Source organism: Carcharodon carcharias, chromosome 11 (assembly GCF_017639515.1).
Source record: "Carcharodon carcharias isolate sCarCar2 chromosome 11, sCarCar2.pri, whole genome shotgun sequence".
Classification (NCBI taxonomy): Eukaryota; Metazoa; Chordata; class Chondrichthyes; order Lamniformes; family Lamnidae; genus Carcharodon; species Carcharodon carcharias.
In genome coordinates this window covers 14,770,219-14,792,135 of record NC_054477.1, presented here as the reverse complement: position 1 = coordinate 14,792,135, position 21,917 = coordinate 14,770,219, and the positions used below count along the sequence as shown (strand labels likewise).

Below are 21,917 nucleotides of genomic sequence, written 5' to 3'. Positions count from 1 at the left end.
GACAAGCAGGAAAGGTAGACACATTGTGTAGCTCTTTCAAAGAGACAGCATGTACACGACGGGTCAAATGGCTTCATTCTGTGGTGTGCTGTTCCATGATACTGGCGGCAACAAGTCTATTGCTGATAACAGATTAAAAAGGGTGTTAGCACAACATTATATGGCATTGTCTTAAGCGTGATCCATTTTACAGCTTACTGGTATCAACAAGATCAGTGGGAATCAGTCAGTTGTGATAATATCTGTAAATTGTTAGGCTGATTGTAACCTACTTGTGACTTTGCCTCGCTTTTTGAACTTTTTAGGTGTCCGCTTTAGCTCATCAGTAGCAGTCTCACCTGATGAGCTGAAAGGCTGTGGGTTCAAACTCAAATCCAGAGCTGATACTCCAGTGCTGAACTGTCAGAGATGCTAGCTTTCAAATGAGACATTAAACAAAGGCCTGCTTCAGTCAGGCTAATGAGTTAATCATGAAGGGACATTACCCTGCACCCACTCAACCCCCTCATTGACTGACAATAGCTGTGTTCTATGATCATAGGTGTCCTTGTATCGGGGTCCATGGTGAGACACTAAGAGAAGAGTCTCATTGACTCTTTTACGGTGTCAGCCTTGCCCAATCATCCTGCTTCTGAGGCAGGAAGTTATAAATTCAAATCTTACCCTCGGCACTTGAGCACCAAACTCAGGCTTCCACGCCAGTGCAGCACTGAGGGAATGCCACACTGTCAGAAGTGCCAGCTTTCAAAAGAGACATCAAACCGAGGCCCCGTCAGCCATCTCAATTGACATAAGAGATTCCACAGCCAGAGAATTCCCCCCAGCACCCTGGCCAATCATTATCCTTGAACCATCATCACTAAAATATATATTACCTGGTCACAATGTCATTGCTATTTCCGGGATCTTGCTGTGTAAATTGCCTGCCATGTTTCCTACATTACAAAGGTGACTACATTTCAAAGGTAATTCATTAGTTGTGAATTGCTTTGGGATGCCTTAAGTGTATGAAAGATGCCATAGGGGGCACTGTTTTAAAATTAGGGGTCCCCTTACAGGGACAGAGATGAGGAGAATGTTTTTTTCTCTCAGAGGGTTGTGCGACTTTGGAAATCTCTGCCACAGAAAGTGGTGGAGGCGGGGGTCACTGAATATTTTTAAGGCGAAGGTAGATAGATTCTTGTTGGGCAAGGGAATCAAAAGTTATCGGGGGTAGATGGGAATGTGGAACTTGAAGCACAAAGAGATCAGCCATGATCTTATTGAATGGTGGAGCACTAGAGGGGCAGAATGGCCTACTCCTGCTCCTATTTTGCATGGCCATGTGTCTGTATGGTGGCCAGTGTTCATGTCACTGGGCTATTAATCCAGAGGTCCAGGTTAATGCTCTGGGTGCATGGATTCAAATCCCATCATAGCAGCTGGTGGAATTGAAATTCAATTAACAAATCTGAAATAGATGTCTCAACTATCTTCATACTTCATCAATGACCTTCCCTTCCTCAGAAGTGGGGATGTTCGTTGATGATTGCACAGTGCTCGGCACCATTCATGATTGCAGAAGGACAGCAGATGCATGGGAACACCACCACCACCTGCAAAGTTCCCCTCCAAGTCACACATCATCCTGACTTGGAAATATATCGCCGTCCCTTCACTGTCGCTGGGTCAAAATCCTGGAACTCCCTCCCCAGCAGCACTGTGTGTGTGTACCTACACCACATGGACTGCAGCGGCTCAAGAAGGTGGCTCAAGGGTGATTAGGAATAAGCAACAAAAACTCTGGCCCAGCCAGTGACACCCACACAAAAGAATAAAACAAAAGGCTAACCTCAGTAATGGGGACCACAAAACTATCATTGATTGTTGTTAAAAACCCATCTGGTTCACCAGTGTCCTTTAGGGAAGGAAACCTGCCATCCTTACCTGATCTGGCCTACATGTGATTCCAATCTCCAGACCCACAGCAATGTAGTTGACTCTTAACTGCCCTCTGAAATGGCCAAGCAAGCCATACAGTTCAAGGGCAATTAGGGATGGGCAACAAGTGCTGGCCTTGCCAGCGACACCTACATCCCATGAATGAATAGGGACAAAAAAATGAATTAGGTTAATATGATGGATAAAAATGATTGAGTGGCAAAAAAAACTTGCATTTACAAAGCATCTCTAAAATGGTAAAACATCCCAAGGTGCCACACAGGATGTGATCAGGCAAAAGAAAAGATAATTGACACTGGACCAAAGAAGGGGCCAATAGCACAGGTGATGAAAATCTTGGTCGTAAGGGTGAGTTTTAAGCAGCATCTAAAAGGAGGAGAGAGAGGTGCAGCGGTTGAAGGAGAGAATTCCATTGCTTTAAGGCTCTGGCAACTGAAGGCATGGCCGCTAATGGTGGAGCGATTAAAATCGGAGATGCGCAAGCAGTCGGAATTGGAGGAGTGTAGACGTCATGGATGCCGCGGGGCTGGAGGAGGTTACAGAGATAGGTAGAAGCGAGCCTGTGGAGGGAATTTGAAAACAAAGGTTTTTTAAAGAAAACATGCAAACCCACAAGATGCTGGACTAGGAGACAGTGCAGGTCAGTGAGCATAGGGGCGGGGGCTTGAACAGGACTTGGTGCAAGTTAGGGTACAGGCAGCAGTGTATTGGATGTTTGTATACAGGTGGAAAGTGAGAGGTTGACCAGGAGAGCATTGGAATAACGGAGTCTGGAGTAAACAAAAGCAGGGATACATTCAGTTAAAAACAAAAACAGAATTACCTGGAAAAACTCAGCAGGTCTGGCAGCATCGGCGGAGAAGAAAAGAGTTGACATTGAAACGTCAACTCTTTTCTTCTCCGCCGATGCTGCCAGACCTGCTGAGTTTTTCCAGGTAATTCTGTTTTTGTTTTGGATTTCCAGCATCCGCAGTTTTTTTGTTTTTATATATACATTCAGTTATCCGGTTAAGTAAATATAGGAATGGAGGAACAGGAGGAGGCCATTCAGCCCATTGAGCCCCTTCCACCATTCAACGAGATCATGACTGATCTGTGACCCAACTCCACCTACCCACCTTGGCCCCATATCCTTAAACACCTTTGGGTAACATAAATCTATCAAACACAGGTTTAAAATTAACAATTGATCCAGCATCAATTACAACCATACGAATTAGGAGCAGGAGTAGGCCATTCAGCCCCTCGAGCCTGCTCCGCCATTCAATAAGCTCATGGTTGATCTGATTGTAACCTCAACTCCACATTCCTGCCTTCCCCCGACAACCTAATCAATTGCATTCAGCGGTCAAGGGTTCCAAACTTCTAGCACCTTTTGTGTGGAGAAGTGTTTTTCCTCCTCTCTCCCCCGAAAGTCCTGATTCTATTTGTTTCACCAGATGTCCCAACCAGCTAAAATAGTTTCTCCCAACCTGCACCACCAGTTCCCATTAATACCCTGAAAACTTCAGCCAAATCACTGCGCACACCCGCTTTAGTTCCAGGCAACACAGCCCTAGCTCCTATGAATTTAACCCTTGGAGTCCAGGTCTCACTCTGTTAAACCTATACTGCTCTCCCTCCTTGTCATGAGTCCAGGGTTAAACCTATACTGCTCTCCCTCCTTGTCAGGAGTCCAGGATTAAACCTATACTGCTCTCCCTCCTTGTCAGGAGTCCAGGGTTAAACCTATACTGCTCTCCCTCCTTGTCATTATGTCCTTCATGGCGCCTATAAGGCGAGAGAGGAGAAAAACTACAACGATTCGTCCAATTACTGCGGTCCTGGTGGAGACAAACTGATGGGCTGTTGACAGGGGCAGAGGGGCTACAGGGAGAAGCCAAGGGCTCAGCTCAAAGACTTGCCCTCACGGTTGGCAAGCGGCACCGGGAGGGAGTTTATGATCGGGGAGCAGCGACACGCAGATGATCAGCGCATGAACCGCGGGGGGTTCGCGTCCAGCTTCCCCTCTGAAAGTTCCAACATGATTTGGTTTCCACCCCCATGTCTTGAAAGTCTCCTTCATCCCTCTAAATCGGGCGTCAATTTCATGCGACAACTTTACGCTGAAATGTGACAAGGAGAGAGAGAGAAAAAAAAATGTTTGGGCTTTTGAGAGAATTCCTGGGCTAGAAAAGTACGTCCCATCCAATAAATCCATCCAATAACAGTGGGACTTAACTCTGGGATTACATGCACCAGACACCAGATTGGTCTCCTTTTTTTTTCACGGGCTGGTGCATTTTAGATGGAGATAGTACAAGGTGTATTCATTGCCATGAGAGAAAAAAAATGGCTATTATATAGGAATTAAACAATTCACATTTCGTGGCAGGAGACCAGGATGTGCTATTTTTTATTGTGTGGCTGGCTCTTTGTGTGAAGGCACGTTTTAACTCTCTCTTCCTCCCCGCTGAAAATCCACCAGGGGCTCACTTGGGGAGGGAGGGGGGGGGGGAGAAACTTGCCTCTTAATTTCCATTAACGTTGTACAAATCTTAAAACCTGGAGAGAGAAAAAACCCACCCCACACACAAACACACACACACTAGGATTCACGAGGAGCACCACCGAATCCAAGTGTCGGTGCTGCCACCTCGTGGAACACCCGCGACACATCAAAGTCAAAATATAATAATGACAAGCGCATCTGATACATTCAGAGAGACACAGAGAGAGAGAGAGAGAAAATATTATTGTGCATTGTTACATGTGGGAAAGCCTTTCATTGTACCAGGAGCCTCACTCCACTATTTTTCCGTCTCTCTCTCTCTCTACCTTGCGTCTTGGGTACCTCATAATCCATCCTTGGTAAATTGCAAGGACTATTTTAGGTTGCAAATACTGCCCACAACCTCCCACCCCCCACCCCCTCTCCCACCTCCCTCCCCACCAGCAGCGAGTTAATACCAGAATTGTGAAATAGGTGTGTAGATAAATCATTAAGATCCCGCCAGCGAGAGGCTGCACATTGCTTCTGCAGCGAGCGGGTAACTAATATGGTTCAATTCTGTTTGCAAAATATGGACTAAATTAACATCATGGTTGTTGGGTGGTGTGTGTGGGGTGGGGGAGGAAAATCAACAAAACTCCTTTAGCACAGAGAACTGGAGTGAAAGTGATTCGTTACAAGATTTAATTCCCCGCCTTGGCCGTGAGTTCAGGCATCTTGACCTGACTTGGCTTGGCGAGGTGGACCTCGCTCTTTCTGTAATCCACGTTTGCCCTGAAATTGGATTGGCTGCCAGAGCCTTGACACTCCAGCCCTTTTATTCGGGCACCGGTTGCCGTTTTAAATCCGGATCCAGGTTATTTTGCTAGGGGGTGGGGGGTGGGGGGAGGAATATCCCTGCCCCTCCTCCCTCCTCCACCCATCCCGATTTTATACCTCTTGCAAATCCGGTACCCAAATCTGCACCAAAGCGAGCATCACTGGGTGAAGTTTGAAGCAGGTTCACCAGCAACCCCCACCCCCCCCCAACCCCACACCCCCCCCACCACCCCTCCCAAAACAAAGACAGAATTCACATTTCACCATTTGAGGCGAGATTGGGGCCGAATCCCGATTGCCCGCCGTTTATTTCATCTTGAAGCAGTTTTACTTTATTTAGGCACATTTGTAATGTGTCTTCTCCTGTCGGTATGTCGCAATGGCACTGGGAAGGGGGGGGGGGGCAGAATATTGTACAGATTGAAAGAAAGTAATTAGGGAGGGAATCAGAGTGAGGGAATCATACAGAAAGAGAGAGAGAGAGGGGGGGCTGGTGATTTGGGGAGACAGAGGGGAGGGGGAGAGTCAGAGGGAAACAGAGGGAGAGACAGGCATTGGGGGGTAGAGAGAGGGAGAGTCGGGTAAACACAGGGAGACAGGAGGGAGTCAGAGGCAGAAAGAGTCGGCAGAGGGGGAAAGTCGGAGAGAGATGGAGTCAGATAAAAGAGGTGGAGAAAGAGAGAGTCAAATAGAGGCAAGGACATGGGAGAGAGAGAGATTGAATCAAAAAGGAACGAGAGAAATAGAGAGGAGCAGAGAGTCAGACACAGGGTAGAGGCAGATAGTCAGAGAGGGACAGGGACATAGTAGGGAGAGAGAGCAGGAAAGAGAGGGAGAGTCAGAGACATGGAGAGATAGAGATGGGGGGGTTGGTGGAGAGAGAGGGAGAGTCAGAGACATGGAGAGATAGAGATGGGGGGGTTGGTGGAGAGAGAGGGAGAGTCAGAGACATGGAGAGATAGAGATGGGGGGGGGTTGGTGGAGAGAGAGGGAGAGTCAGAGACATGGAGAGATAGAGATGGGGGGGGTTGGTGGAGAGAGAGGGAGAGTCAGAGACATGGAGAGATAGAGATGGGGGGGTTGGTGGAGAGAGAGGGAGAGTCAGAGACATGGAGAGATAGAGATGGGGGGGTTGGTGGAGAGAGAGGGAGAGTCAGAGACATGGAGAGATAGAGATGGGGGGGTTGGTGGAGAGAGAGGGAGAGTCAGAGACATGGAGATAGAGATGGGGGGGGGGTGGAGAGAGAGGGAGAGTCAGAGACATGGAAAGAGGGGGAGCCGAAGTAAGGGATAGAGAGACAGATAAACAAGGGACAGGCGGAGAGAGGCAGGGAGATTGCGAGAGAACGACAGACATAGACGGAGACACGCAGAGAGACTGAAGGATGGGACTGTAACCACAGAGATCCCTTACAGACACTGAGAGGCAGTGAATTCCGAATCTGCACACACTAACAGACAGTGTGGCAGCTTTGGACTCTCTCACCGACACTACCTTCACACAGACCATCGGGGGATAGGATAGGGGCATAAATGATCAGCCCAGCTTCTTTCTGAAACCCCACTTTATAGAGATGGGGGGAGGTGGTGGGAGAGAGAGAGAGAATAAAATCTAAGGTACATTTTTGCAAAAAAAGCAAAATCCAGTCCCAAATCACAGATTGCCGTTAAATAAATCGATCTTGCGATATGTTCAGTGGCGGCTCACCTCGGCAACAGTAATGGAATCTTTTTTTAAAAAAACACCAACTAGTGTCCTCTCTCCCTCTGCCTCTCCAGCAATTTTAACATCAGTACATTTTCAACAAACCCTTCTGACAGCCTCTCTCTCTCTCTCTCTCTCACACACACACACACGCACACAGTCCCGTTACCTCCTGGGCTGCAAGTAATTCTCATTGCTACTTTTTACATTATATTCGTTATAAATTCGATGATAGAAAACACGTAGTTGTGTGTGTGTGTGTGTGTGTGTGTGTCTGTGTGGTGGGGTTTTTTTTTGTTTGTATGTATGCATTTTAAAAAGTCACCGAGCAAAAAGCTATTTGACAATCCGGAATGTCTCGCCCACCCGAATACAAATCGAGTTCTGCCCAGGTTTCAGCGGCGTGAACTGAAATGTTTGCACTTACCCCGTCCAGGAACAGCTGCAGGCGGAACTGAAATCAGACCCGAGGGGGGGGGGGGTGGTGGGCGGGTTTTTTCCCCCTTATTTATGGGCTCGGCGATTGTTTGTTTGTTTGTTTGTTTGTTTTCTCCCTCTCTCAGTTGACTTGTGTTTTCCTTCTTCCCCAGGTCTTCCAAAGCATCAGCGAGGAAACAAAAAAGACAGATGAATTAATCCACTTGCACGGCAGCGTTCAGTTATAGTCCTTTCTTTTTTTTTTCCTCTAAGATATAGTTCCAATCCGAGCTCTTTCTCTTTCTCTCTCTCTCTTTCTCTCTCGTTCCTCAGGACCAGTTTTCTTGCTTGTTTTTTTCTCTCCTCCTCCTCCTCCCCTCTCCTCCAGATCCAAGATGAATATATATTCAGTAATTAAGCTCACTGGATGGGTAGAGACGCTGTACAATTCCTCCCGCGGATTTTGCTGAAACTGCTCCTGATATTAACCTTGAAATGGACCCAGGCGAAACGCTGGTCAGCAGCAAGAGAGAGAGAGACACCACCACCACCACCACCACCACTACAACAACACACACACACACACACACAGGGAGAGAGTCAGGGAAGAGTGTGGAGGAAGGCACAACGGAGGAGTGTGTGTGTGTGTGTGTGTGTGTGCGGCTAGCGCGGTTTAACCCCTGTGTCTGCCCAGTGCACTGTTGGGAGAGACACAGGGAGAAGAAATGAAGTGGGACACGGAGCTGGAAGGGACCAGTCAGCCAGTCAGGCAGCAGGAGCAGATTCCTCTTTCCCCCCCCCCCCCCCCCCCCCGCTCTCTGCCATTGGACGAGCGCAAGGAGAAATTTACAAACACGCCAGCCAATAGATCGTCTCCTTCCGTCGGCTGGATCAGTCCTGATGCTGCCGAGTCTATGAGAGCGGAACAGTAATAACCCGGCAGCTCTCTGCCATTTACACTCTGTGCCATCTATATTTATCCATCTCTCCGTCTGTCTGTCCATCTATCTATCTATCTGTATCTATCTGCATTTCTCTATTTATCTGTATCTCTCCATCTATTTTTATCTTTCTATCTCTTTCTATCTCTATATCTATCTATCTTTCTATCTCTATATCTATCTATCTATCCGTCTGTCTCTATATATATATCCCTACCCGTGTCTATCTATATATATATATCTGTATCTATCTACATCTTTTTATCTGTATCTCTCCATCTATTTATTTTTATCTTTCATCTCTATCTTTCTATCTCTATATCTATCTACCTATCTGTCTGTCTCTATATGTATATCCCTACCTGTGTCTATCTATATATATATAGCTGTATCTACCTACATCTCTTTATCTGTATCTCTCCTTCTATCTATTTTTATCTTTCTATCTATCTCTATCTTTCTATCTCTATATCTATCTTCCTATCTCTATATCTATCTATCTGTCTGTCTCTATATATATCTCTCTACCTGTATATATCTATATATATATATCTGTATCTATCTACATCTCTCTATCTGTATCTCTCCATCTATCTCTATCTTTCTGTATCTCTATATCTATCCATCTGTATCTATATCAATCTCTATCTATCCCTTTATTTTTCCACCTATCTTTCTATCTTGACTTCTCTTTTCCTATCTCTCTATCTTTATATCTCTCCATATTTCTAACCTTTTCTCTATCAGCATATCTAGTTATCCATTCCTTTTACTTTATCTCTCAAACATTTTATCAATCTATCATTTTATCTATTTCTCTATCTTTCCATCTCTATCTATATATTCATCTATGTCTTATCTCTCTACCTATCTTTTTTACACTCCAACATTATAGATATCAATTTATCCATCTTTTTATCTGTCTATCTATTCATCCATCTATCTGTCCACCTATCTCTCTTTCTTTTTCTACAATTTTCCCTGTTTATCAATATATCTTTCTACTTATCCATCTCTCCATCCCTCTATCTTTCTAACTAAATCTCAAAATTTCTTTTTGTCAATCTATCATTTTACCAATCTCTATTTTTTTATCTATCTTTCATTCTATTGCTACCAATCAATCTTTTTGTCAATTCATCATTACCTATTATCAATATATCTATTATCTATCTCATAATTCTTTACATTATCTACTGATCCCTATTATCTCCCTTTTTATTTGTACAAGTTGCTAATCCATTTGGTTTTCCCTACCTCTGCATCTTAAAGAAGCATTTCCACAATTTCTGAACAGCTCCACTTACACACTCACACTCACACACACATACACACACACATACACACATACACACATACACAAACATACATACACACACACACATATACACACACACACACTTACACATACACACTTACACATACACACACATGCACAAACACACACATACAAGTACACACATACACTTACACATACACACATAAATACACACACACACACATATGCTTACACATACACACACACATACACACACACACATACACACACACACTTACACATACACACACATACACAAACACACACATACAAGTACACACATACACTTACACATACACACATAAATACACACACACACACATATGCTTACACATACACACACACATACACACACACACATACACACACACACTTACACATACACACACATACACACACATACACTTACACATACACTTACACATACACACACACATACACACACACACACACACATACGCTTACACATACATACACACACATACACACACACACATACACACACACATACACACACATATACACACACACACACATACACACATACACACACACATGCACAAACACACACATACACACACGCACATATACACACACACGCACACGTGCACATAATACACACACATACACACACACATACACACACACATACGCTTACACATACATACACACACATACACACACACATACACTTACACACACACACACATACACACACATACACTTACACATACATACACACACAAACACATACACACACACACACATACGCACACATATATGCACACACATATACACACAAACACATACACACACACACACATACGCACACATATATGCACACACATATACACACACACTTATACACACACACATACACTTACACATACATACACACATACACGCACACACATACACACACACATACACACACACATATACACACACACACTTACACATACACACACACATACACACACACGCACATAATACACACATACACACACACATACACACACACACACACACACACACACATACACACACACATACACACACACACACACACACACACAGGTGCAAAGCAGCAGCTGCCAAGATGGAGGCTGCATCAGCAGCTCCCTTTCCAAAGGGGACCGGATACCCTTCTCTTGCCATTGTGAGGGAGGGTCGAAGGGAAGTGGTAGGTTTGCAATCTGCACTGATGCAATGCTCGGGCTGGTACACAAATGCACTGCTAACCTGGGGTGAGCACAGTCTATATGAGCAATCAGACATTTAAAGTAAACTGCATAGGAATGGGGTGTGGCGGGGGGGTGGGGGGGGGGCAGGGGGTGGGGGGGCGGTGGGTGGAAAGTGAGGGGGTGTGATACAGGTAGGTGTATGATTTAAAGGGCCATTGCTCACAACAGGAGAAGGGGTTGTTTGGCCACAGTTACTTTGCTTGGCGTGGTAGGAGCTAGCATTCATTTGTCATTTTCTCCATGATCTTATAGGACACACGGAACCCAATGGTGTAGGAGGGCAGGAAGGGCCGAGTGGCCTCCTTCTTTGCTGGATGATTCTATGATCCTAAATTGTTAGACACCACTGTTCCGATGAAAGGTCACTGACCGAAACAATTAACTCTTTGTCTCTGCACAGATTCTAGCTGATCTGCTGAGAGTTTCCAGCACTTTCCACATTGTGCATGGCACCAACAGGCTCAATGGGTACCAGTCTTGGGTCACAATTCTATTCCAGGCCTTCATCCCACAAGTTAGGAAGCAATTTCCGCCAAATGTGCTGCCTTTCAGATAATATATTGAACTGAGGCCTCAGGCTGGTGAATGTCAAAAACCCAATGACAGATAAATAGTGGGCAAGTAGTAAGAGGCAGAGTGGCTCTACTTAGGGCTTTTTTTAATTCTTTCATGGAGGTACAGGCATCACTAGCAAGGCCAGCATTTGTTGCCCATCCCATGTTGTCCTTGAACTGAGCGGCTTGTTAGGCCATTCAGTTAAGAATCACCACATTGCTGTTGGTCTGGAGTCACATGTAGGCCAGGCCAAGTAAGGACAGCAGATTTCCCTCCCTAAAGGGCATTAGTAAACCAGATGGGTTTCTAACAACAACAAAAAATGATAGTTTCATCGCCACCATTACTGAGACAAGCTTTATAATTCCAGATTTATTAACTGAATTCAAATTCCATCAGCTGCCATGATTGGGATTTGAACCCATGTCCTCAGGGCATTAGCCTAGGCCTCTGGATTACCACAATGCCATCACCTCCTCCTTACTTAGAAGTGCAGGGCAAGGCTAGGATACCTACTGAGCACTTTGTATCCGCATTTACTCAGGAAGAGGAATCTGACAGAATATCGGTTGAAGCAGAAATGGTAGAGATAATGAACGGGGTGAAAATTGATGTACTGGAGAAGCTGGCTATGTGGATAAATCACCTGGACCAGATGTCTTGTATCAGAGGTTGCTGAAGGAACTGGATGCGGAGAGAGCGGAAGGGCTATCCGGAGATTTCGGAAGGGCTTGCCATAATCGTCCAATTTTCCCTGGATATGGGGGAGGCGCTGGAGGATTGGAGAGTGACAAACGCTGCAGCCTTATTCAAGATGTAAGGACATCCCTAGTAACCTCGGATGATCAGAGCAGCGATGGGTAAGGTTTTACAAGCAATGGGGTGTATCCCGTGTGCCCCCACCAGGTGTGTTTTCTGCGTTGAGGGCAGGTGAGGAGGTGGGGGGGGTGGGGTGCAGGTGAGGGGGGTGGAGGTGGGGGGGGGCAGGTGAGGGGGTGTGGGGGGGGGGGGTGGTGGTCAGCCCACTCCCTCCCCCCAAGAAGGGCCACATAATGAGCTAAGCGGACGGGCGCCAAAATCAGCAGCCCGCCCACCATATGCAAACAAACGAAGGTTTATTCAGCTTGTTAGCAAGCTTATTGACCTCGATGATACGCTGCCCATGCCATAATACAGTTGGCATGGGCAGGCGGGTAGGAATGGGCAGGCCAGTTTTTTATGGCCTGGATGAAGAGAAGAAAAATAAGCAAAGTGAGGGGTGGGGGTGGGATGTGGGGGCACCTCGTCCGGGTTGTGCTCGCTGTGCATTGGGAGCAGCCCCCCTGACTATGTCACCCACACGGCCCCCACCTCCTTCTGCACCACCTGTCCTAGGCTTTAAGCGCTGGCCTAACCAACGATGCCCTCATCCTGTAAATGAATTTTAAAAATCTCCGCACCACCCCGCCTGCCTCCTTCCCCCCCAACCAAACCTCCCTCCCCTACCCCCACCCCCCTCACTCACTCTCCGGGTTCCCCTGGGACTCACCTTTCTGGGGCGGCCATCTTCTTGGTGCTCCTGCTTGCAAACTTGGCAGAGGCCACCGCTGTGCTTTACCACAGCCGGGACTGCCGCAGCTGCCAGCCAATCAGATTGCCCCACCACCCCCCCCCCCCGCCGCCCCCCCACCCCAGCTCCCGAGGTTGGGACCTCCTCCCGCTGTGGGTGTGGGGGGGGGGGGCAGAAGTTCCAGTCTCAATCACTTTCGCCGCCCACCATGTAATATAACTGCGGAGCAGGCTTTTCCCAGGCGTGTCCGCTTCTGGCCGACTCTCCTTCCTGGGTGGGGTTGCGGTGATGGTGAGTAATCACCTCCCCCCTCCCCATCCCACTCCTTAAAGCCCAGCCCAATAATCATGAGGAGACAAAAAGCAACAGTTTTGAATTGATTAAGGAGAGTCAGCACAGGTTTGTAAACGGCGGATCATTCCTGACTAATCTAATTGGATTTTTTGATGAAGTAACAGAGAAGGCTGGTGGACAGAACACAATTGGATATTGTCTCCATGTATTTTAAGAAAGCATTAGACAAACTACTACGTAAAAGGTTGTTTAACAAAACTGAGGCCCATGGAATGGGATCAGTGCTAACTTAACTTTTTTTAAAAATGGCTTGAAGGCAAAAAAGAGCGAGTCATGGTGAAAGGTTATTTTTCAGATTGGAGGTTGGTAGACATTGGTGTCACTGTTTAAAAACAAGGGGTCGCCCATTTAAAGCAGAGATGAGGTGAAATTGTGTCACTCAGAGGGTTGTGAGTCCTTGAAACTCTTTTCCTGAAAAGGTGATCTTTGAATGTTTTTAAGACAGAGGTGGATAGATTCTTGATAAGCAAGGGGGGCGGGGGGGTGTGGTGATAGGTTATGGGGGGGTAGGTGGGGTGCAGATTTGAGGGTACTATCAGATCAGCTATGATCTTATTAAGTGGCGGAGCAGGTTTGATGGGCTCAATGGCCTACTCCTGCTCCTTGTTCATACGTTCTTATGTTAGGTGATCCCTGAGAGTCGGTGCAAGGATCACTTTTTTTTTGATAAATATTAATGACTTGGATTTTGGAATAGAGTAAAATGTTAAAATTTGGTGATGGTACCAAACTTGGAGAAGTGACAAGCAGTGACGATGATACCAATCAACTGCACATTGATGGGTTAGCAGAATTGGCTGATAAGCGGTAGATAGAGTTTAATACAAAGAAGTGTGAGGTGATGCATTTGGCAAAATGGATAGGGAAAGGCAACATAGACTTAATGGCATAATTATATTGAGTGTACAGGACAATATAACCCCATCTTCTGATGGTTTCTACTACCTTGAAATGTGTCAAAAGTTGCTGAGATGAAAGATCAAAAACTATGATTACTTGATCTACAATTGCTGCAAGACATGTTAATGAATCTCTTCTTGGAATATACAGACAGGAGGTTTAAGAACTTGTTTTGCCAAGCCAGACACAGAGAGAGAAGTAATCGAAACTGCTGGAAGAAGCAGTAAGGAATCTCTCTCTCTCTTTTTCTCTCTCTCTCTCTCTCTCAGAAGCTAATATTGTCTCCAGCAAAGTGCCTTTACCTGAACTTCTATTCAAATCCAGGATTTAAAAAAAAATTATCCAGAAGAAAGTAAGAAAAAGACTCAGAAAAGGAGTCAGCAAAAAGACAGGAAAAAAGTCAGAAATAAAGGGCAGGAGAAAGTCAGAAAATCGAATCAGAAAGAAAAGCCCAGAAAAAAAAATTCTGATAGAAAGTCAGAAAACAAAGTCAGGACAAAAAGGTTTATGAATCAAGTCAGAAAAAAAAATCCAGGAAAAAATGCCCAGAAGAAAGTAAGAAAAAGTCAGATAAAATGTCCTGGAAAAAGAAGCCCAGGCTAAAAGTCAGAAGTGGTCACAAAAATGCCACAAAACCAATCAGAAAAAGTCAGAAAAAAGCTCAGAGAAAAAGTCAGAAGAAAAGATAGAAAAAAAAGTAGAAGAAAAAGCCAGATGAAAAAGTTAGAAAAACAAACCATAAAAAAGGTCTGGGGAAAAAAATCAGAATGTCAAAAATAAAGTCAGAAAAATAAGCCAGAAGAAATAGTCAGAAATAAAGTCAGAAAAATTGTCAGAAGAAAAGACAAAAGAAAAAGCCAGAAAAAAGTCAGAGAAACAAATCAGAAAATAAGTCCAAAAAATACCCAAAGTGCCACGCCCAGCCATCATTGACAGATAAGTGCTGAGGGAGCGCCGCACAGTCGGAGGGTCAGTGCTGAGGGAGCGCCGCACAGTTGGAGGGTCAGTGCTGAGGGAGTGCCGCACTGTCAGAGGGTCAGTCCTGAGGGAGTGCCGCATTGTCGGAGGGTCAGTGCTGAGGGAGCGCCGCACAGTCGGAGGGTCAGTGCTGAGGGAGTGCCGCACTGTCGGAGGGTCAGTGCTGAGGGAGTGCCGCACTGTTGAAGGGTCACTGCTGAGGGAGTGCCGCACTGTCGGAAGGTCAGTGCTGAGGGAGCGCCACACAGTCGGAGGGTCAGTGGTGAGGGAGTGCCGCATTGTCGGAGGGTCAGTGCTGAGGGAGTGCCACACTGTCGGAGGGTCAGTGCTGAGGGAGTGTCGCACTGTCGGAGGGTCAGTACTGAGGGAGTGCCGCACAATCGGAGGGTCAGTGCTGAGGGAGCGCCGCACAGTCGGAGGATCAGTGCTGAAGGAGCGCCGCACTGTCGGAGGGTCAGTGTTGAGGGAGTGCTGCACTGTCGGAGGGTCAGTGCTGAGGGAGTGCTGCACTGTCGGAGGGTCAGTACTGAGGGAGTGCCGCACTGTCGGAGGGTCAGTGCTGAGGGAGTGCCGCTCAGTCGGAGGGTCAGTGCTGAGGGAATGCCGCACTGTTGGAGGTTCAGTGCTGAGGGAGTGCCACACTGTCGGAGGGTCAGTGCTGAGGGAATACCGCACTGTCGGAGGGTCAGTGCTGAGGGAGTGCCGCACTGTCAGAGGGTCAGTACTGAATAAAAGGTCAGGGAAAAAATTCTGAAAAAGGTCGGGAAAATGTGACAAAAGGGCAGAAAAATGGTCAGAAAAAGGTGACAGAAAAGAAAGTCAGGAAGCAAATTGTCAGAAATAAAATCAGAAAAAAGTCAGAAATATCGTCCGGAAAAAGAGTCAGAAAAAGTCTGAAAAAAAATTCGGAAGAGAAGTAAAAGAAAATAAGGAAAAATGTCAGAAGTAAAGGTCAGAAAAAGTTCAGAAAAAAGAGAAATCAATTCAAAAAATCCAGACAGAAACATTCAAAAGAAAGGCAGAATAAACAGTCAGCAATAAAAAAATTCCACAAATCAGAAAAAAGGCCCAGAAAAAGTCACTTATAAAGAATCACAGCCAGGTTCCTTTGGACATCAACACCTTTTTTATAACACAAACACAAAAAATAGCTGGAAAAACTCAGCAGGTCTGACAGCATCTGAGGAGAGGAACACAGGTGATGTTTCGAGTCCGTATGACTCTTCATCAGAACCCTTTTTTATAATATTCATTCAGGGGACATGGGCGTCTCTGGCTAGGGCAGCATTTATTGCCCATCCCTAATTGCCCTTGTTCAGGGGGCATTTAAGAGTCAACCGCATTGCTGTGGGTCTGGAGTCACATGTTGGCCAGACCAGGCAAGGACAGCAGATTCCCTTCCCTAAAGGGCATTATTGAGCCAGATGGGTTTTTACAACAATTGACAGTGGTTTTGTGGTCATCATTAGACTTTTAATTCCAGACTTTTATTAAATTCAAACCCAGGTCCCCAGAGCATTACCCTGGGTCTCTGGATCACTAGGCCAGCAACAATACCACTAAGCCATCACCTCTCCCCCCAAAAAAATCATCGTAATATATTACTTCCAATCCCTGAACTTCCTAATCTCTCACCATTTAAGAAATACTCTGCATTTCTGTTTTCCTACCAAAGTGGATAACTTCACATTTTTCCACATTATATTCCATCTGTCATGTTCTTGCCCACTCACTTTGCCTGCCTAAATCCCCTTGAAGCCCCTTTACAGCCTTGATGCAGCTCACTTTCCCACCAAGTTTTGTATCATCAGCAAATCACATTTGGTCTCAACATCCAAATCATTGATAAAGATTGTGAATAGCTGGCCAAGAACTGGTCCTTGCAGTACCCCACCTGCCAACCTGAGAATGCTCTGTTTCTTCCTACTCCTTGTTTGCTGTCCATTAACCAATTCTTAATACATCGGAATATTTTACTGCCAACCCCATATGCTCTAATTTTGCTTTCTAATCTCCTGTGTGGGACCTTGTCGAAAGCCTTCTAAAAATCCAAATACACCACATCTACTGGTTCTCCCTTATCTATCCTGCTGGTAAAATCCTCAAGAAGTTCCAACAGGCTTGTCAAACATGATTTCCTTTTCATAAGTCCATGTTGACTCCGCCCAGTTCTACCATTATTTTCCAGGTGACCACTTATCACATCCTTTATGATATATTCTTGCATTTTCCCTATACTAATGTCAGGCTAACAGATCTGTAGCTCCGTGTTTTCTCTCCCCCTCTTTTCTTAAATAGTGGGGTTACATTTGCTACCTTCCAATCCACAGGCACCATTCCAGAATCTATAGAATTTAGGAAAGATGTGAGGGTACTTGAGAGGGTGCAGAGGAGATTTATATGGATGGTTCCAGCAATGAGGATTAGCTTCAAGCTGGGGTTGTTCTCCTTAGACCAAAGGAAGTTGAGGGGAGATTTGCTAGAGGCGTACAAGATCATGACAATTTAGATAAGGTAGCCATGGAAAACCTGTCCCCATTAGTGATGGTGCAAGGACAAACAGACACAGATATAAGGTTTTGCAAGAGATGTGGGGGGATGTGAGGAAGGACTTTTTTACCCAGCAAGTGATAACGAGCTGGAACTCGCTGCCTACATGTGTGATGGAAGTGGAAACAATCAATGACTTCATAAGGAAATTGGATGGGCAGTGAAGGAAATGAACTTGCAGGACTCGGACATACGGACTCGAAACGTTAACTCTGTTCCCCTCTCCATGGATGCTGCTAGGCCTGCTGAGTTTTTCCAGCATTTTCTGCTTTTGTTTGGCATAAACTGTTATGGTCAGGCTTCTTATTACGATCTGTGGGACATTGTCCTACACATACCAACTGGTGTGTTTCCCCACATAACTACAGTGATTACACTTCAGAAGAACTTAAACGGTTGTGAAACACTTCGACACATCCCGAGCTTATGAAAGGAGCTATGAAAATGCAAGTTCTTTTTCTTTTCTAATCACTATATGCTGGTGATCTTGTGATTGCACGAGGAATTAGAAATCGCCCTTTAGTTTGTCTTTGCTGCCCCTGAACAATGAGACTTAAATGTGGAGCACAGGATTTTAAAACTTGATATATAAAGCTCATCATCACATCAAATAAGAACGTAAGACCATAAGAAGTAGAAGCAGGAGTAGGTCATTCAGTCCCTCAAGCCTTCTCCGCCATTCCATAAGATCATCACTGATCTGATTCTGGCTGTAACTCCATTTTCCTGCCTGTTCCCCCATAAACCTTAACTCCCTTGTTAATCAAAAATATTTCCAGTTCAGCCTTGAATATATTCAATGACCCAGCCTCCACTTCTCTCTGGTGGAGAGAATTCTATAGACTAAGCACCCTCTGAGAGAAGAAGTTCCTCCTCATCCCTGTCTCTTTCCAAGTTTGCCACACAATGAATTTCAAATGAAACGCTGTTACTTAGGCAAATACAGCAGCCATTCTCTCCCATGAAGTAGCACTGAAATGGCACATTGGTTAACCTGGATTATTTTTGCTGCTTGAGCTAGGAATAGGAGGGAGGAGGCTATTTAGCCCCTCAAGCCTGTTCCAATGCAATTCATTGAGATCAAGGCTGATCTGTGACTCGACACCATACACCTGTCTCTGCTCCGTATTATCATCGGATAACAAAGTTGTATCCATCTCAGATTTAAAAATTTGCAATCGACTTAGCATCAATTGACACTTTTGGAAGAGATTTCCAAACTTCTACCATCCTTTGTGCAGAATATGAGGTTAATAGTTATGATAATGAGACAGTGAAGCGCACCATGATGTAACAGTGACATCAGCAGTCATGTGCAAGAGACTGAGGAGAGACAATGGAATAATCTGTACAGGAGGGAGGTGAACTTACCTAGAAGCTTAGAATGTAGTATAGTGTAAATAAAGCGGCTTTCAAAGAAAAATATTGGTGTTGGACCCAAGACACTCATGGGTAGTGGGAATTCATCCCAATCCAGACCAGGTCACAAGTTACCCGAAGAGAGGTTCAAGTGGTGTTTAAAGTGGAAAGGAAACCACAAACCATTTTGTGTGTAGAAGCCTTCCCCAATTTCCTTCCTGAAAGGCCTGGCTCAAAAATCTACACACAAAATGGTTTGTGGTTTGGTTTCCACTCTATATCCCATTTGAATCTCTCTTTGGGTAACTTGTGACCTGTTCTGGATTGGGATGAATTCCCATGGACCCATGAGTGACCCCACAGCCCTAGAAACCTCAACCAGCGGAAATATTTTCTCTCTGCCCACCCTCATTGGTTTCCCTTAACATCTTGAAAACCTTGATTAAAAGATCATCCCCTACCTTCTACATTCCAGCTAATACAGTCACAGTTTGTGAAACCTGACCTCATCATTTAACCCCTAGGGCAGGGTTTTGCCCTTGGCAGGGGCGCTCGGTGGGGGCAGATGGGAGCACCAGGCAGCCGACTGCAATTTCACAAGGACGGGCCAATTAAGGCGGGGGGGGGGTGGGGGAGGGGCTGGAAAGGAGACCCGGGCCTGGTGCGCTGTTCACACATGCGAGCGAAAGAGCATTTCAATCCCCCAGAGTCACGGAGCTGCCTCAGGAGAGATTGAAGAGCTGCTTTAAAAAAAAATTAACGAAGGCAGTAAAAAATGCAATGAAACTTGTCCCCTCATGTAACTCTGTCGCATGAGATGGGGCATGCTTTTAATTCCAAAATAAAAGCTTTAACTCAATGTTGATTTGCTTTAGGAAACCTCATCTTGCTTGAGGAGGCTTCCTAAAAAATGTGAAGGCCGCTTGGCCTTTTCGCCTGTTCGCCGACTGTAAGGTTGGACGGGCAGAGTTAATTTGATTTCGGTTAGCTTGTTAGCAGCCTTAATGGGCCTTTAAATTATCGGCGGACGCTCAGCCGATCCTGGCGTGCGCCCGCCGAGCGAAATGTTGCATGATGATGTCGGGACACACGCCCAACGTCACCGCGCGCCTGCATGCCGGGTGTAAAAATCTGCCCTTAGAGCCCGGGTATCATTCTGGTAAACCTATGCTGCACTCCCGCCAAGGTCAATATATCCTTCCAAAGGTGTGGTGCCCAGAACTGTTCACAGTGACTCCAGGTGTGGTCTAACCAGGGCAGGGCTTTGTGCAGCTGAATCATGCCTTCTAACCCCTATTTCCCTAAATATGAAACATGAGCATTTTTTGATTATTTTCTGTAACCTGTTCACGACGTTTTAATCAGCAATGTGGTGCTGTGTTACAGATCACCGAGGGAGTCCAAGTTGCTGTGGCAACATTGAACGTTAAGTGCATGTTGAGGTCTCAAGCCAGGGCTAGTGATGGTAGAGGCCACATTTTTCTTTTCATCGCAAGGCCGACCAGGAATCTCTCCTGCTCTTACTTCCTGCCATTGGCGTGTGTTGGGAGGATTTGCAGGTTGACACTTAACCTGTTTGGCCGCATTATAAACACACCTTCCTTGGCCACCAAGCCCTGGGTGGGACTCAGACCCGGAGCTTCTGGCTCAGAGGCAAGAACTCTACCTGTTGCATCATGAGACATTAATGATCAATGTATTTAGACCCAAATGTTGACCAGAACACCAGAACGGCTTCCTGCTCTTGTCCGCATAGTGTGCCATGAGATATTGAGCAGGTGGATGGGAAGGTGACTTAACTCCTCACCAATGGGCAACAGTTCATAAAAGGAATGAGAAAGAAACAGATTTATATTTATATAGGGTCTTTCACAACCTCAGCAAGTCTCAAAGAGCTTTATGGCTAATTAATTAATGGAGGTACAGTAACATAACGTCTATATTGCAAGACCAGTAATTCATTAGGCCTGAACTAAATAATCCAGGAACATCAGTTCCTGACAGGCCTCGGAGCCAAACCAGGAGCAGGCCACACATGCACAGATCTGCATTTTTACGTTCTTTTGGCCCAGCACAGCTGTGCGAAAACAAAAATGCCACAAAAATACCCAGGTCAGGTGGCTGGGGGGTGGGGGGCAGAGCACCATTGTGGAGAGGTTATGTTAAATGTGTAGGGAAACTTTAGTTAGATCGGTCCTGGGGTACTCTGTGCTCAATTCTGATCTGCATATTACAAAAATTATAGAGGCACTGGAAAAGATGCAAAAAAAAAAGATTTACAGGAGTGATTCCCAGAACTGAAAAGTTATAATTATTATGAAAAGTTTTTTTCCCAGAAAAGAAAAGGCTTCACTGACTTCATAGGGGTTTTGATAGAATAGACAAAGAGAAAATATTTCAACTTGTTAGGTATCCAAGAACACAGGTCCTAAAGGAAATGCGATCATTATTGTAATGATGCAGCTGTAATCAAATTTGATTGGCCAAGGCTTGCAAGTGCTACCTGAACAATCAAAATCGAGCTTGCTTTGGCCATAAGGTCTAGTGGGACTTGCAAGGAGACCCCACATCTGAGGCAAAGACATTCTGTGATGATCAACTGATCCACACAGTGTGTATTCTGTGGAGACCACAAGTCAATCAACCTTATGATTAGAGCAATGTGTTTTCTGCAGGATGAAATTACTGAAAAGCGAAGTTGTCTTGCCCATCTTATAAAACATGGTCGGGTCTTGCAGACACTTATTCTGATAAGAAAGAACACCAAAGGATTGAGAGCTTTGAGGGGTGGAAACT

General features: G+C 45.5%; 1 protein-coding gene across 1 annotated transcript in view; it reads right to left on the bottom strand.

Moving 5' to 3' along the window:
- The window catches only part of LOC121284061 (neuroligin-4, X-linked-like), a 29,087-nt gene extending 21,633 nt beyond the window's left edge, over positions 1-7,454 (bottom strand). The window contains exon 1 of the mRNA XM_041199064.1: positions 7,384-7,454. The gene's annotated coding sequence lies outside the window, so the exon portion shown is untranslated. The remainder of the gene's footprint in view (positions 1-7,383) is intronic.
- Positions 7,455-21,917: the final 14,463 nt, after the last annotated feature.